General features: G+C 49.4%; 1 long non-coding RNA gene across 1 annotated transcript; it reads right to left on the reverse strand.

Moving 5' to 3' along the window:
* Positions 1–2,805: 2,805 nt before the first annotated feature.
* LOC309617600 lies at positions 2,806–4,786 on the reverse strand. Its single transcript, XR_014238071.1, has 2 exons — positions 4,650–4,786; positions 2,806–3,005 (listed from the first exon to the last, which is right to left on the reverse strand). It is a non-coding gene; the product is annotated as an uncharacterized lncRNA (long non-coding RNA).
* Positions 4,787–14,749: the final 9,963 nt, after the last annotated feature.

Consider the following 14,749-nt stretch of genomic DNA (forward strand, 5'->3'; position numbering starts at 1 on the left):
ATCTGTGTTTTGATGAGCCCTCCATGTGATTCTGATGCTCATTAGCGTTTGAGAACCGCTGCTCCAGCACATTAAAATCACCTGAAGAGTTAAAAACAAAATTAAGACCTGAGTCCCATCCCAGAGAATCTAATATCCATGGAGATTCTACTGTGTAGTCAGTGTTGGGAATGGCTGGGCTGGAACAGAAATCTGAGCCTGCTCATATAGGAGAATTAACTGTAAAGCATCTCAGTGAACCACAACAGGCTCGTTGCAGGTCCGGACATCTATCTGAACAGGGTGCACCCTGGGTCTCCAGCGTGACTGAGTCAGAGGGTGGATGATGCAGAATTAAGTCCTCACTTCCCTGGCTCTCCCCTGTCTCTCCTTTTGCTCACCATGTGCTCTGGCTGGAGCAGCCTCCCGCTATGCTGCCACCAGTCTACAGTTTCACCCATCCTTAAAGACCCATGTCAAACCCAGGTCTTCAGAAATCCCTTCCTAAACTCTCTTGCTGGATTAGATTTATTCTTCTGTAGAGTTTCATGGCATGTTATTTGCAATTCTTATTTTCCTGTATTACCTTCATTTCTTGACTCTTCCTCTCCCCTGAACTGTAAACTCTTAGATACCAAGAACCGCAAAAGATTCGACTTTGTATCTCTTCCTTCAGTGTAAGTGCTGCACTGTGAACCTAGTAGGCATTCAGTAAATATCTTGTTGAATCTGGAGTTGGAACAGCTGGGGTTGAGACTTCCCTTTGCAACTAGTGACTGTGTGACTCAGTTTGTTAGCTCTCTCCTAGCCTCGCTTATCATCTGTAAAATTAGGATGTTGAACTAGATGATGTCCCTTCCAAATCTCAGATTCTATGCTTCTGTGTAGTCTATTCTTATCCCTGGAAAAATAAGTCTACGCATAAGCCCTACTGATACTGGGTGTAGTTGGCCACTGGGTTAGGGATGGACACAAATTCTTTGACCCTCCTCCCACAGAGAGGTGGGGTCTATTTCCCCTCCGCATTATTCTGGGCTGCACTGTGACTTGCTTTGACCAATAATAGACTGCAGCGGACGTGACATTGTGCCAGTTCTGGGCACAGTAAGTGGCTGTCCTGAGCAGGGTCAGGGTGAGGTAGAGGGAGGGAAAGGGCGAGGAAGAAATTGGGAGCGTTGAGACTCCAAAGAAAAGCCTTTAATAGGGTCTGACAATTGGGGCTTTAGGAGTTCCGGAACCCTTGGTGTTAAGAGATCTGAACTGTAATAGGGAAGAACAAACCTGACTCCTATTAGATCTGTTTCTTTTACTTTAACCTTTGTATTCTATTGCTTTTGCTACAAGTTAAGAATGTTGCTTATAGCCTGAAATATACGGTATAGTCCATTCTCAAGGCTCTGACCTTTAAAGGTGTAACACTTTTCCATTCACATAGAGATAAAAAGTTGCAGAACAGAGAATAACATTCTCTTGTTGGAGGTTTATAGGAACCTTGTGACCCGCGGACAGAACAAAGGATTCTGGCACCAAGAAGTTTGCAGGATGGGACTTCCCTGGTGGCGCAGTGGTTAAGAATCCGCCTGCCAATGCAGGGGACCCGGTTCCAGCTCTGGTCCGGGAAGATCCCACATGCCGCGGAGCAACTAAGCCCGTGCGCCACAACTACTGAGCCTGCGCTCTAGAGCCGGTGCGCCACAACTACTGAAGCCCACGTGCCTAGAGCCCGTGCTCCGCAACAAGAGAAGCCACCGCCATGAGAATCCTGCGCACCGCAACGAAGAGTAACCCCTGCTTGCCGCAACCAGAGAAAGCCCACGCGCAGCAACGAAGACCCAACGCAGCCAAAAATAATTAATTAAAAAAAAAAAAGTTTGCAGGAGCCACCCACACCCCCTCCTCTTTTAGTATAAAAGAAGCCTGAATTCTAACTCAAGGAAGATAGTTTCTTGGGACCCTAGTCCTCCATCCTCCTCGTCTGCTGGCTTTCCAAATAAAGCCGCTATTCCTTGCCCCGATAACCTGTCCTCAATTTATTGGCCTGTCATGCGGGGAGCAGTATGAGCTTGGACTCGGTAACAGAACTGTTACGTAAAGTCTGGCCACCTGGCTGGAGAGACTATGCAGAGAGGGCTTGAGTCTACAGGAAGAGAGAGGGGCCCGTGGAGTCCACCCTTCCAGCCATCCCTGCCAAGGTGCCAGATGTGTGAACAAAACCGTTTTGGACCCTCCAGATCAGCCCCACTACTAGCTGAATATCACCAAGTGATCCCAGTTGACACCACCTGGAGCAGGAGAATCACGCAGCTGAGCCCTGCCCTCCTTCCTGAGTTACAAAATCACAACAACATAACAAAATGGTTTGCTGTTTAAGTCACCAAGTTTAGGGTAGTTCATTATGCAGCCATAGACAGCCGAAACACTGTGTTGATGGCATTATGTGAATTCTTTGCAGTTTAACATGTAAATACTTGATAGTTGTTGGAGAAAACATATAGGAATACACACGTTCAGAATAGGGGGTTGTGGAAGTGGATGACATTTTGTGCTATTTCCACTGACTTTGATTTCTCGAGTCAATTATATGGCTTGTGGACACATTTCTAGAGCAAACTGCACACCCACTGAAACAAGGGCCTCCTTGAGAGAGACGCTCAAGGCCTGTGACAGTAGCCCCAGCGCAGTAGGGACTTGTCCAGCGGATGTAGGGCGAGGCAGGGAATTGTAATGAAGGCTTGAGAAGGTGGAGCTCTCAATCAAAGAGGGCTTTGTCTGCTCCTGAACACAGTGTGGCCATTTCCTCAGGCGAAATGTTCAGTTTGGGAGAGATTTGCAATTTGAAAAGGGGGATTTTATTTCCTCCACTCCCCAGCTAATTTAAACTTCTGCCAATCCCAAGGGAGATTTTTAGTGCAGTATAATAAGGAAACTTTCAGCATCACAGCCTCTTTTTCTGAATGTGTTTCTTATGTAAATGCTGCATCAGAGCCATTTCCCTCTTCTTTACACTTTAATTCTGCTTTTAAAACCTGCAAAATAGAAACACAGAGAAAGACACCTTGAAAATACTTTGGGTTTCATCTCTTTTCCATTTTTACCTCAGGCTCCCCACATTTTTTTTAATCCTTGTTCTTCAAGTCAAGCATATTTCAAAATCATCTCCTGTTGAACTGGGAAAGCGGGGGGGGGGGGGGCGGGGGGGGGAAGATGATTCCTGTACATTTAGGATGCCCAAATATACCATGAAATGCAGGGCACTTCATAATGATCTAATAATCCTCAGAACGCTGCAGTGAAGTCAGGTGGCCCTGAGCAGGGGCGTCAAGGGACATTCAAAGAGGCCCCGTCCGAGACCCCGGTGCTCCCCCCCCCCATATCACAGTGGTTTCTGGAGGCAACGCGGGGGAGGGGGAAGAAAAACGCCAGGCTGAACAGGTCTCTTTCAAAAAGGTTTTCTTTTCTTCCTGGCTCCCTTCCACTTGCCCACTGCCTGCCTACGTGGAATTGGCCACGATTTAGCGTTTGTGGTCCACTCACAGCACCCCATACAGCGACTATCATACAACACCTAACTGTAGTGATTTGCTCATGTCTATTCGCCTGCTTGGGAGCATAAACAGGGAGGGGAGGATAATATCTCATCTCCATATCCCTGCACACAGCAAAAATAATAAAGAGTACAAATACGCTTAAGGAATGAATGAATGGGTTTCGATTCCAACTCAGGCACTTCCTAGCAGCAATGTCCCTGGGCCAGTTCTTTCACCTCTGCGAAGACCCAGGTTCTTCTTCTGTGAGATGCGGAGAATAGCAACCACCTCGTGGGGAGCTGTGAGGGATCGAGGGGTGGGTAACATGTACGAAGCGTGTGGCCGAATGTGCCAGGCACGCAGTAGCTTCTCAGCTAAGGTCCAGCCACTCCTCTTTTCCCCGGAAAGCCGAGCCCACGGATAGAAAGGGCGCGGCTTCTCTAGGGGCTGCGGGGTTTGCTGCGCCCACAATACCGCTCTGCGTTCTTGGCTGTCACTTAAATCAGTTCCCTTAAGACATGGCCCTTTCACCTGAAGCTTAGATTCTATTTAAAAGGCAAATCTTGGGGAGGGAGGAGAAGGGGGCACTTCAGGCCTGAAACCTCACTGTGGGTGGGATAAGGAGGGGGGCGGGGATGGAGGAAACTGGGAATGTTGGGATTCCAAAGACAAGAATCAGGAGGGGCTGCCGGGTATACAGGAGAGATCATGGCTCCCATCCGAGCTTTTCCTGCTGCTGGAAGAGTGCAAATTACTTAACCTCTTTGAATTGTAGTTTTCTGATCTGTAAAAGGGGGCTGTAAAAGCTAATATACGGGGTGACTCTGGGGGTAAATGATGCAGTGTAACAAATGCTTAGTAGATTGTTAGTGCCCACGCGCAGTGGGTGCTGGAGAGAGGAGAGCGCAGCGCCGGCGGGCTCCGCCACTCAGCAGGAGGTTAAGTAAGGCTCTCTTTGTGGCTCATCCAGGCCATGGTTATTATTTCCTTTCCATCGCCTCAATTTCTCAGGCTCTGCTCTTTGCCTGGGGCCAGCTGTGACCACAGCGACAGCCACCTAAATTAATTATGAGAGAATGTACCTTCTCCATCCTCAAATCCCAAACCAGACAGAAGCGAGAGTACAACAATAATATTTCATACCAGCGAAGACAGTGGGCCTCAACCTCAGCTCCAGGAAGGAAATGGTGAAAACATTCCACCATTCAACTGAAAGCTAGGAGAAAATACCAGTAGGTGGGAGACGATTCAGCGGGCGGCGGCGGGACGCGGCGCGGAGCCGCCCGGCGCTGGGGGCGCAGGTGGAAGCCGGCCCCGCGCCCCACGCCACTCCTCCCCACCCCATCTCCCAGGGCAACGTCAGTAAAACCTCCCGGGCCCTGTGCTTCCGCCCCTTTTTGTCCCCGACTCCTTCCTTCTCCTCCCACCTCAACCCTGCCCGAGGCTCCCGCGCCCCCTCTCCAGACGGCCTTGCGGGGACGGCGGGTCCCAGCGGCTGCAGCGCGGGCGCATCGGAGCGCGGGGAGCGCCAGCCGCAGTGCGGCCTTTGTCGCCCTCTCCCCGCCCTTCCCCTGGCTCCACCTTCTCTTCCTTTCTCTTTCCCAACTTTCTCCTTCCCCTTACTCTCCTCCCCCGTACCATTCCCCCCTTTTCTCCCCGCCTTCTCCCTTCTTCCCTTCCCCCCGCCTCCCGTGCCGCCTCCCTTCCCACCTCCACCCCCGGTTTAGAACGCCCCAGGAGAAGGCCGGTGCCCTGACAGCGATCCCAGCGCCCCCCTGACCTTTTCTCGCTTTGCTATGAGAAGGAGTTGGAGAGACTTCTCTGCAGCATGCTTTGGCTGGCTTGTCCCAGTCGGCCCGCTGGCCCGCTGAGCTGTTGGAGACCCGGACCCCTAGTCTCCTCCTGGGCATTCCACAGCACCCTCACTGTCCTGTGTGCCCACTAGGCTGGCCCCAGACCCAGTAAGCTAGTCAGCCTCGGTGGTCCCCATACACCACCTCTGAGAGCTGCATGCGGGGGGGCCGGGCGGGGGGAGCGAAATGTAACAAAGCAGAGATGGCTTCTCCTGTCCCTGCTGGCCTCTGGGGACAGAAATGCTGCCACAGGGCTCAGGTTCACCCCAGTTGGGGTGGGGGTGAAGGCGGGAGAACCAGGTGCACCCCTGGGGTGGGACTGGAAAGGGGCCTCTCAAAGCAAAGACTGGAGGGCCTTCTGGCGAGGCTGGACCCCAGAGCAAAGCCTTATCCAAATTCAGTGCCACACTCTGGAAGCCTTTGACATTTCCTCCTCTGTGGGGATGGGTTTCTCTATAGGTCACATTGCTCCTGGAAAGAAACAAGAATCGTGATCTGAATTGTTGTGGAAAGTGTGTATTTAAAATCTTATTAAGGTTTATTTTTAGAGCCCGTGTCTGCTGCCCTTATCACCAGAGATGAATTCTAGAGGGGTCTCTCTGCTTTACTGACCTTTAAGAAAAGACTTCAAAGATGAGAGAAGAGCCGGGAGAGGCAGGTTCTGTCCTGGGAGGGTAGGTTTTTGCGATGCTTGCAGCCCTCACTTGCCTTGACAGGGAGGCGGCCCTGGGCTGGGTCCACCAGGCATCCTAGATGCACCCAATAATTCCAGGACAGTGTGAATCCTTTCCAGGGGTGAAGGGCATTGACGTTCCCTTCCTCCAAGCCTTGACACCACAAAAGACAGGTCTCCCTACCCTCCCTTACCCCCCATGCCCCACGAACCCTGGGAAAAGGCCAGATTGACCTCTGGGATTGTCTAATAGTAGCAGACAATTGTTGAGTGCTTTCTACGTGCCAGATACTGTCCTAAGTGCTTTCCATATGGTAACTCACTTAATTCTCACCATCACCCTGTTACCATCCCCACTTTACAGATTAGAAGACAGCCACAGAGGGCTTAAGCACTTTGTCTGACATCACAGAGCTTTCTGATCGTTTTCCCTCATCCTAAGAGAGTCCCCAGCTGCGGGCACCCTGCCTAAGCCCCACTGCCAAAGAGCATGGTGGGGGTGGTCAGTCACATCCCGAAGCCCCGGGGCACAGGTGCTGAGGAGGAGGGAGCGCACAAAATCGCGCAGGAGAACTGCTGCAGAGGGAGTGACTTTGCATCCGCCCTCTAGCAGCTGATGCCAAGAGCTGCCAGGCTGCAGAACCCATCTCCCACATCTGCCTCTTGAACTGGCACTTCTCTCCTGACAGCCCATCAGCAGGTTCGCCTTTCCCTCTCCATCAGAGTCCAAATAGTCACAGGTTGTCACAGCCCTCACAGACCCCAGTTCTCCCAGCGTTGAGGGCACCGTGGAGGCTATGAGTACAATCCCCAGAGATCTAGAGAGGAGCCCGGAGGCACCTCGGAGGGTGACGCTGTTCCCCACTGGAACCAATCAGAGGCAGAATGACTAGAGAGGTGAGGGCCCTCACCCATGAGTTGTGCCCACCTGGGTTGGGGGGAGAGGCTCAGATCAGAAGGGGATGGAGTGTGGAATGCTGAGGTTCATGGACATGGTCGTGCCATGGCGCTGGGGACTCCTGGGCACTGTCTTTTCTTTAGCTCAAAAGCTGCCTCCAAACCAGATGTTTGCCAGCTCCCTCTGATGAGGCCCAGGGGGCAGTCCACATGGGTGGGCCAGAGCAGGAGAGGAGAGCAGAAACCAGTGGGAGTAGAGGAAAGCTGGAGGGGTTGTTCCTACAGGAACAGAAGCCAGCAAAGAACTGAGCCACCTCAGTTCTTGCCTGCTCTGCGAAGCAGGGCCCAGATGGTCTTGGAACATTGCTGGGGGCCTTGGAGCGGCACAGGAGGAATGCCAAGGTGGCTATAAGCCACTAGGAGTGTGTTGAGAGCCGCTAGGAGAGTCAGCCCATCACACACACGTGGACGCACAGACATACCTCCAGCCTCTCTCTTCCACACACACAGACTTTGACACACCTTATGCTCATGTTGGTACATACCCACATTTGACATAAGCCACACACACACACACACACACACACACACACACATGTGGGGGAAATAAAGACACAAAGGGACAACCAGTGAAGCACACCCTTGTGAAATACACCTTTGTCTGTTGGACAGGCCCAGCCCCAGAGGTACACGATGATGGGCTCTAAGATGTGTCCACTGGGTGTTCCTGGGCAGGGTCCCCGTGGCCTACTGCTGGCCGTGCCCGGACAGCTGGTCCCAGAGCCCGGGTGTCCGTAGCTCATTTACTCAAACCAAGTCTGGTTCTAGGAAGCTTTGAGAATTCCAGGAATTGCTCTGGAGGTGCTGGGCTTCCCACAGGGATGTCAGGCACACAAACTGGAGTTACCTGAGAAACTCTGGGAACATCTCAGGGAGAAAGGAGAGCTTTGTCCACTTTGAATGGCCTAACGCTTCCACAGGGCTCCTCTTCTCATGTGGGTGGTTGTCAGCGCTCCTCGGCTCCACGGTGTCCGCTGGTCTGGATGCCACCTGTCATGCACCCCCGGTTTGTTCTGTATGTAGATCCACACAGAAAAAGCACCAGACCGGGGGGCTGAATAGCACGAAGTTAAAAGCACAAATTATGGAGTCAGTTGGCCCGGGTTTGAATCTGTGCTCTGCTGCTGACTAGCTGTGTGACCTGCGCGAGTTACTGAACCTCCTTAACCTCTCTAGGCCCCAAGTTTTCTCAGCTGTGAAATGAGAACAGTAATAATACTTACCTCCTAAGGCTACTGTAAGAATTAAATGGGTACATTTGAACAAAGTGCTGAGTGCTGTACACCGTGAGTGCTCTAAAGAGCTGGGTACGTGGGTGAGAGGGCTGGAGGCCCAGGGGCGGGCGACAGGCTGGCTGATTAGGAGAGGAGCGTGGGACCGGGAGACGCAAATGGTCTGAAAATGACCACAGACCTGTGTCTCTGTGCTGTCAATTTTGATATTCTGGAGAGAAAATAAATAAGAGCGTATTTCCTCACAGAGTAGAGTGTGCTCAACCAGAAAGCCACAGAAAACAGGAATACTTCCTCATTATTATATAATAATAGCAAAGGTAGTGCCTCCTTCTCAAAGGGGCCCAGGGCACTTAGAGATTGCATAGTCAGAGCCCGACCAGCACGGGCCCTGCGCTGCGGGGTGGAGGCTGCCGGCTTACCAGCTCGGGCTGCTCCTGCAGTGGGGACAGCAGCACGTGGGCTAAGGGCATCCCAGGGACCCCTACACACACACACCCACCCCCACCACCACCACCATACTCAACCTGAGGGCTGCATCCTCAGAACTCCCACAGTGGGTCCGCTGCCACATGGCCAACCCACACGGAGAGGCAACTGACCTTGGAGGTCACCAGCAGCTTAGAAACCTTGGAAGGCCTCCACAGAAGGAGGGGAGCCCTCTTAACCCACTGCACTGTCAGCAGGAGAAATGAGCTGGTGGGGTGCAGGCCTGCCTGCAGCAAATGGGCGCTTCCTCCCCGCCTCTCTCGCAAGCTAAGTTTGCGTCTGAGAAGGTCCCAGGAACAGAGCAGCTAGAGCGATGCTCCACAAGGGAGGGCAGGAAGTGACCCCCCTTCTGTCCAGCGCAAGCCCTGGCTGAGTTGTGGACCCCACTTCCGGGGCGGAGAAACCCAGGTGGGCACAGCTCATGGGTGAGGGCCTCCCGTGTCTGTCCAAGCTCTGGATTGGACTACACGCAGAGAGAGTATGAAGAAGCAGAGACCCACGGAAGGATTCCATGAGGCCAAAGCTATTTCAGAGAGTTGCCGACTTGATAGGGCCACTGAGGCAAAGAAAAGCTGTCCAGCCTACTAGAGAATGGACTTGAGGATATGGGGAGGGGGAAGGGTAAGATGTGACAAAGAGAGAGAGTGGCATGAACATATGTACACTACCAAAGGTAAAATAGCTAGCTAGTGGGAAGCAACTGCATAGCACAGGGAGATCAGCTCTGTGCTTTGTGACCACCTAGAGGTGTGGGATAGGGAGGGTGGGAGGGAGGGAGATGCAAGAGGGAAGAGATATGGGAACATATGTATATGTATAACTGATTCACTTTGTTATAAAGCAGAAACTAACACACCATTGTAAAGCAATTATACTCCAATAAAGATGTTAAAAAAAAAAAACAAAAAAACCCAAAAAGAAAACCCACCACGAAGTTATCAGCTCTAGCTGGCACCCCTAATAAATGTTCAACTATCAAAAAAAAAAAGAAGAAGAGCTGTCCAGGATCAAGTGTGAGTCTGGTACCATGGAGGCTTGATACTTTTCTCCACTATTAAACATATTTGGTATTTTCCTTTTAGGAGAAAGTGGGAAGCATGTGGCTTCCGACTTGAGGAGCTCTTAACGCCCTTCTTTTGGCCAACCTGCCTCCCTGGGCTCTCAGATACCCACTCTTACGCTTGCAGCTGATCCTAAGCAACTTCAGCAAAGGATGGATGGATCATGACCATTTCCTGAACACTCCGGCAATTGGCACCAGGGAACCCCATAGTCACAACCCTTTTTGACTGGATTTCTGTGAGGTCTACGTCTCGTACAGGTGTCATAAGACAAGTGAGACCACTGTACTCCTGGTGATTCATGTAAAGGCAGGTACACAGTAGGTGCTCACAGTTTTTCAGTGCCTTCCTATCACTGATAGCATAATAAGAGCAACGACCTCAGCAACAACAACGATCACCACCGTTCGCCAAGGGCTCATTATTGGCTGGCACAGTTCTGCATGCTTTGTATGCACTGTCTCATCTAATGCTCTCAGCAAACCCATGGGACAGGCACTCTTCCCAACCACATGTTACAGATGAGGAAGCTGAGGCACCTAAAGGTTAAGTACTTTGCTTAAAGCCACACAGGTCCTAAGTGACGGGGCCAGCATCTGAATCTGGATAGAGTCCAGCACCTAGCTGTGAGGCACAGACTTCAGCGCCCCCCTCCAGCTTCAGCCCGTGACACTCTCTACCTCATGTCCCGCTCACAACTTTTGCACCCCTCTGTCTCTGTCTCTCTCTCTGTCTAGGCTGTTTTCTACCTCATCACCCTCCCCCCACTTTCTCCTGGCTAATAGCTTCCTCTCTTTCCAGACTCATTTTACCTGCTGCCCCCTCTTGGAAGGCTCCCCCATCTGCACGCCCTCAGTCCCAAGGCTGAGCTGGGTGACCCTCATTTGTGCTTCGCTAGCAACATGTGTATGACCCCACTGCACTTGCTGTGAAGGCGCATTTATTTTCTCCCACACAGGTCAACAATGATGTCTTATCCATCATGGGATCACCAGCGCCTGGCAGTGTGCTTGGTACTTGGTCATTGCTTGTTGAGTTGTGAACATTACCTATAAAGGGCCAAAGAGTAAATATAGACTTTGCAGACCGCATGCAGACTCTATTGCTGCCTCTCCTCTTCCTCCTCCCAGTTCTTTAAAAATACGAAAACCATTCTTAGCTTGAAGGTCACCCAAAAAAGCAGGCCATGGGATAAATTCTGCCTGTGGTTCATAGCCTGCCAGCTCCTCTGTCACTGGGTCAGATATTTCTAAACAAAAAAATTACTAGTCAAACTAATTCAGTGATTTTCATGTGAGGGCCATTATGGGTATTTCAAAATGGTAGGAGGAGGTTGGGTGGATGTGTTTGGTTGTCACAGTGACTGAGGAGGGGGGTTAGCAACACTTGGTACCCAGGCACCCAGGATGCTAAGCATCTGGCAACGTTCAGGGTGGTCCTGGGCAATGTGACAGCAACTCACCGAGGGACACGGGCTGGCCGTTTGGTGCTTCTTTCTCACGGCTTCCAGTAACGTGAAATAATGTTGGGAATTCACTGAAAGAAAAGGCATTAGAGAACCAATTCCTTCGCAGATCCAATTGTTTAGGTAGTACAAACAGGAGAAACGGGACCGTATGCCTTGAGGCGAGGACCCTCTTGGGTTTTTCATGGGATCCCAGGCACAACCTCAGGACCCGCTGTAGCTTACTGTGTCTTCCGAGGACTGCCCTGAGCAGGGTTGTCCCGGTAAGATCACCTGGGGAGTCTGAACGGAAGCAGGGATTCCTTAAACAGTGTCATAATCTGTCCTGAGCAGGCCAGATCCATCTGCGAGGCCTGTCCCCTGTTGAATTTGGGGAGGCACGAAACTGCAAGTGGGCAGGCTGAGTCGAAAATGGGCAACCAAGTGGCAGGAACTATGTAGTGCAGAGGCTTGGTTAGTGGTCAATCCAGGAAGCCCAGAGTAGCCTGTGGAATAGCTCACCTGATTCCCTCTTTCTCCCCCACTTCATCCCATTATATACTTGGAGTTTAAGCACATGTTGCAACTCAAGTAACATAGGTAAAATCTCACATACTGTCATCATGAAAACTAATGAAATATTAGTCTAAACTATTACTCAGATGCTTGCAGGCACTGTAGAAAAATGCACCAATAAGTACAAAAGGGTTCAGTTGTCTTTTGAAGAGCTTTAACCATAGTCCTCTAGACCACAGAGACAGAATTGGGCATAAGAGTCTAGGTTTGAGACTACTTCTAGCCCTTATTAGCCATGGGTGATTTCTTTACTCTCTTGGAGTCTTCACTTCCCCATTTGTAAAGCCAAAGTGATTGATCCCTTCCCAGCCTTTTCTCTGGGGGTGATTTTGGTAATGCAAAAGAGATGAGGCATGTTAAGGTCATTTATGAACTATAAAGCACCATAAAAAATAGAAAATCCCTCAGGACATCTTGTTTTTGCATAAATCAGAAGCTAGTTCTTTATAAAAATTCTTGCTGCTTTAGAATTACCTCTCTTTAAAACAAACTAGTTTGCACAAGAAAACAGGTCATGTCGACCTTTCATTTGGGGGCCAGATACTAAGGTACCAAGATTAGTTCCAATTTTATATCATTATATGGAAGTTCCAAGATAGGACTTCATAAGGCATTGGGGTGATTTACTCTGTCATTGATTTATTCATGCAGTTCATATCCATACCTTGGTTCTACACTTGCCCAGCAGTGCAAGGTGCTCTTAAGATTGCTATCTTATCTTCCCCGTGTCATGGCAACCCCATGAGGTAGGTTTTATTATCTCTGTTTTACAGATAAGGAGACTGAGACTTAAGAGTTTAAGTAACTTGCCCACAGAAATTCAATGAGAAATTAACCATTTTCTTTAAAGACAGTTTTTTTTAAATAAAATTGAATCTAGTTATTTTAGTCTTTGCTAGAAGACTTAAAACAAGTATTTCCTTCTTGTTAAATCACCAACACATGTACAATCATTCTTCAGTAAAAACAAAATATGCAAGTGCAAAATAAATTGATGGAAAAAATGCAAATTCCAAATTTTCAGAAACATTGGTTTTGTTTTGTTTTGTTTTTATGTGCTGAAAGCAGACCCTGCGAATTAGCTTTTAAAGAAAAATGGGAAAGGAAGTGAAATATGACTGGAAACTTCAAGAAGAATGAAAAAGATGTGGTTATGAGGACTTATGGCTGTTAATTCTCACTTTCTCCAGAAGTCTTTCTTGTTGGTTGATCTCTCAGGTGTCTGGAAGGGATGGGAGCTATTTTCACCTCACATTTTCCCCTCTGTTCCTTCAGGCAATGAGCTGGAGACCTCTGGCCTGAAGCAAATGTTTTCTTTCCCACCCCTTGTCATTCTACTCTTCTCTGGCTTCAGCGACTCCAGTATTTCCCGGCTTCTGTGGGCCAGAGAGGCCAGAATCCCAAAGTTAATTTGACTCACGGTCACAACCTGGCAGCGTGTTCCAGGGTCTACCAATGAGTCGCTTTATTGTCTCGAGTCCTTGACTTCCATGTTCTTAGCTCAATTTCTGACAAAGCTGAAGGACCAGCTCTGTCTGTGAGTTTGCAGGATGTGAGGGAGGTAGAATACTCTTTTGATCTTCGTTTTTATTTTTGTCACCCCCACCTTTACCTCTGCTGGCCCAGAAAACACACAACAATACCCCTTTCTCTAAAGGCATTGGGAGCTGCCTCCAACCTTTAGAAGACCCTCAGTCTAGTGAGTCTTATGAGTCCATTTCCCAGATATGTGTGGACTGAGCAGGTCAAGTGTGCCAAGTGGCAGCAGGCTCAGTTGGGCACGGGAGGAGAGGTGCCCACAGGGCAGCAGCTACTGCCACTACCAAGCAAAGTTCTGTCTAACTAGAAATGGCCTTCCCTAAGACCATCACTATAGAAATCGTACCCATTTTCAAGGTCCACCTCACACTCTTGACCTTGATCACCTCAGCTGGAAGAGACCCCCATTGCCGTGCTGCTCTGCACCACGCAGAAGCATGTATCACCGACCACCATGCATCCCACTTATTTGCCAGAGTCTTGGCTTCCCTCCTAGACAGTCAGTTCCTTGAAGGCTGGAATTAAATCTCATGCAGCCTTGGACCCAAAACAGCACCTAGCCTAGTGCCTTGCACACAGGAGGTATTCAATAAGTTATTGAGTTTTAAAACTAACGGCTTTTTTAGATTTCTGCAGTATTCCTAGGTTTAATGGTCATAGAAGCATATGTGAGAAAATCTCTACACTCTTGGAAATTACATAAAACACTTAAAAATAATCCATTATTCAGAGAGGAAGTCTCAAGGAAAATTAGAAAATATTTTGAACGAAATGAAAATGAAAATATAACATATCAAAATTTATGGGATGTACTTACAACAGTGCTTAGAGGGAAACTTATGGGATTAAATGCTTATACTAGAAAAGAAGAAAGATATCAAATCAATCATCCAAGCTTATACCTTAGGAAACTAGACCAAGAAGAGCAAAATCAATCCAAAGCAAGTAGAAAGGAGGAAATAACAAAATAAGAGCAGATATCAGGGCTTCCCTGGTGGCGCAGTGGTTAAGAATCCGCCTGCCAATACAGGCGACACGGGATCGATCCCTGGTCCAGGAAGATCCCACATGCCGCGGAGCAACTAAGCCCATGCGCCACAACTGCTGAGCCTGCGCTCTAGAGCCCGCGAGCCACAACTACTGAAGCGCGTGTGCCTAGAGCCCGTGCTCCACAACAAGGGAAGCCACCGCAATAAGAAACCTGCGCACTGCGACAAAGAGTAGCCCCCGCTAGCCACAACTAGAGAAAGCCCACGCACAGCAATGAAGACCCAACACAGCCAAAAATAAATAAATTAAATAAATTTAAAAAAAGAGGTGCTTCAAAAACAAACAAACAAAAAGAGCAGATAGCAATAAAGTTGAAAACAGAAAAACAATAGGGAAAAATCAGTGAAACCAAAAGACGGTTCTTGGAAA

This window comes from Balaenoptera borealis (assembly GCF_965194805.1).
Source record: "Balaenoptera borealis genome assembly, chromosome: 1".
In the NCBI taxonomy this organism is placed as follows: Eukaryota; Metazoa; Chordata; class Mammalia; order Artiodactyla; family Balaenopteridae; genus Balaenoptera; species Balaenoptera borealis.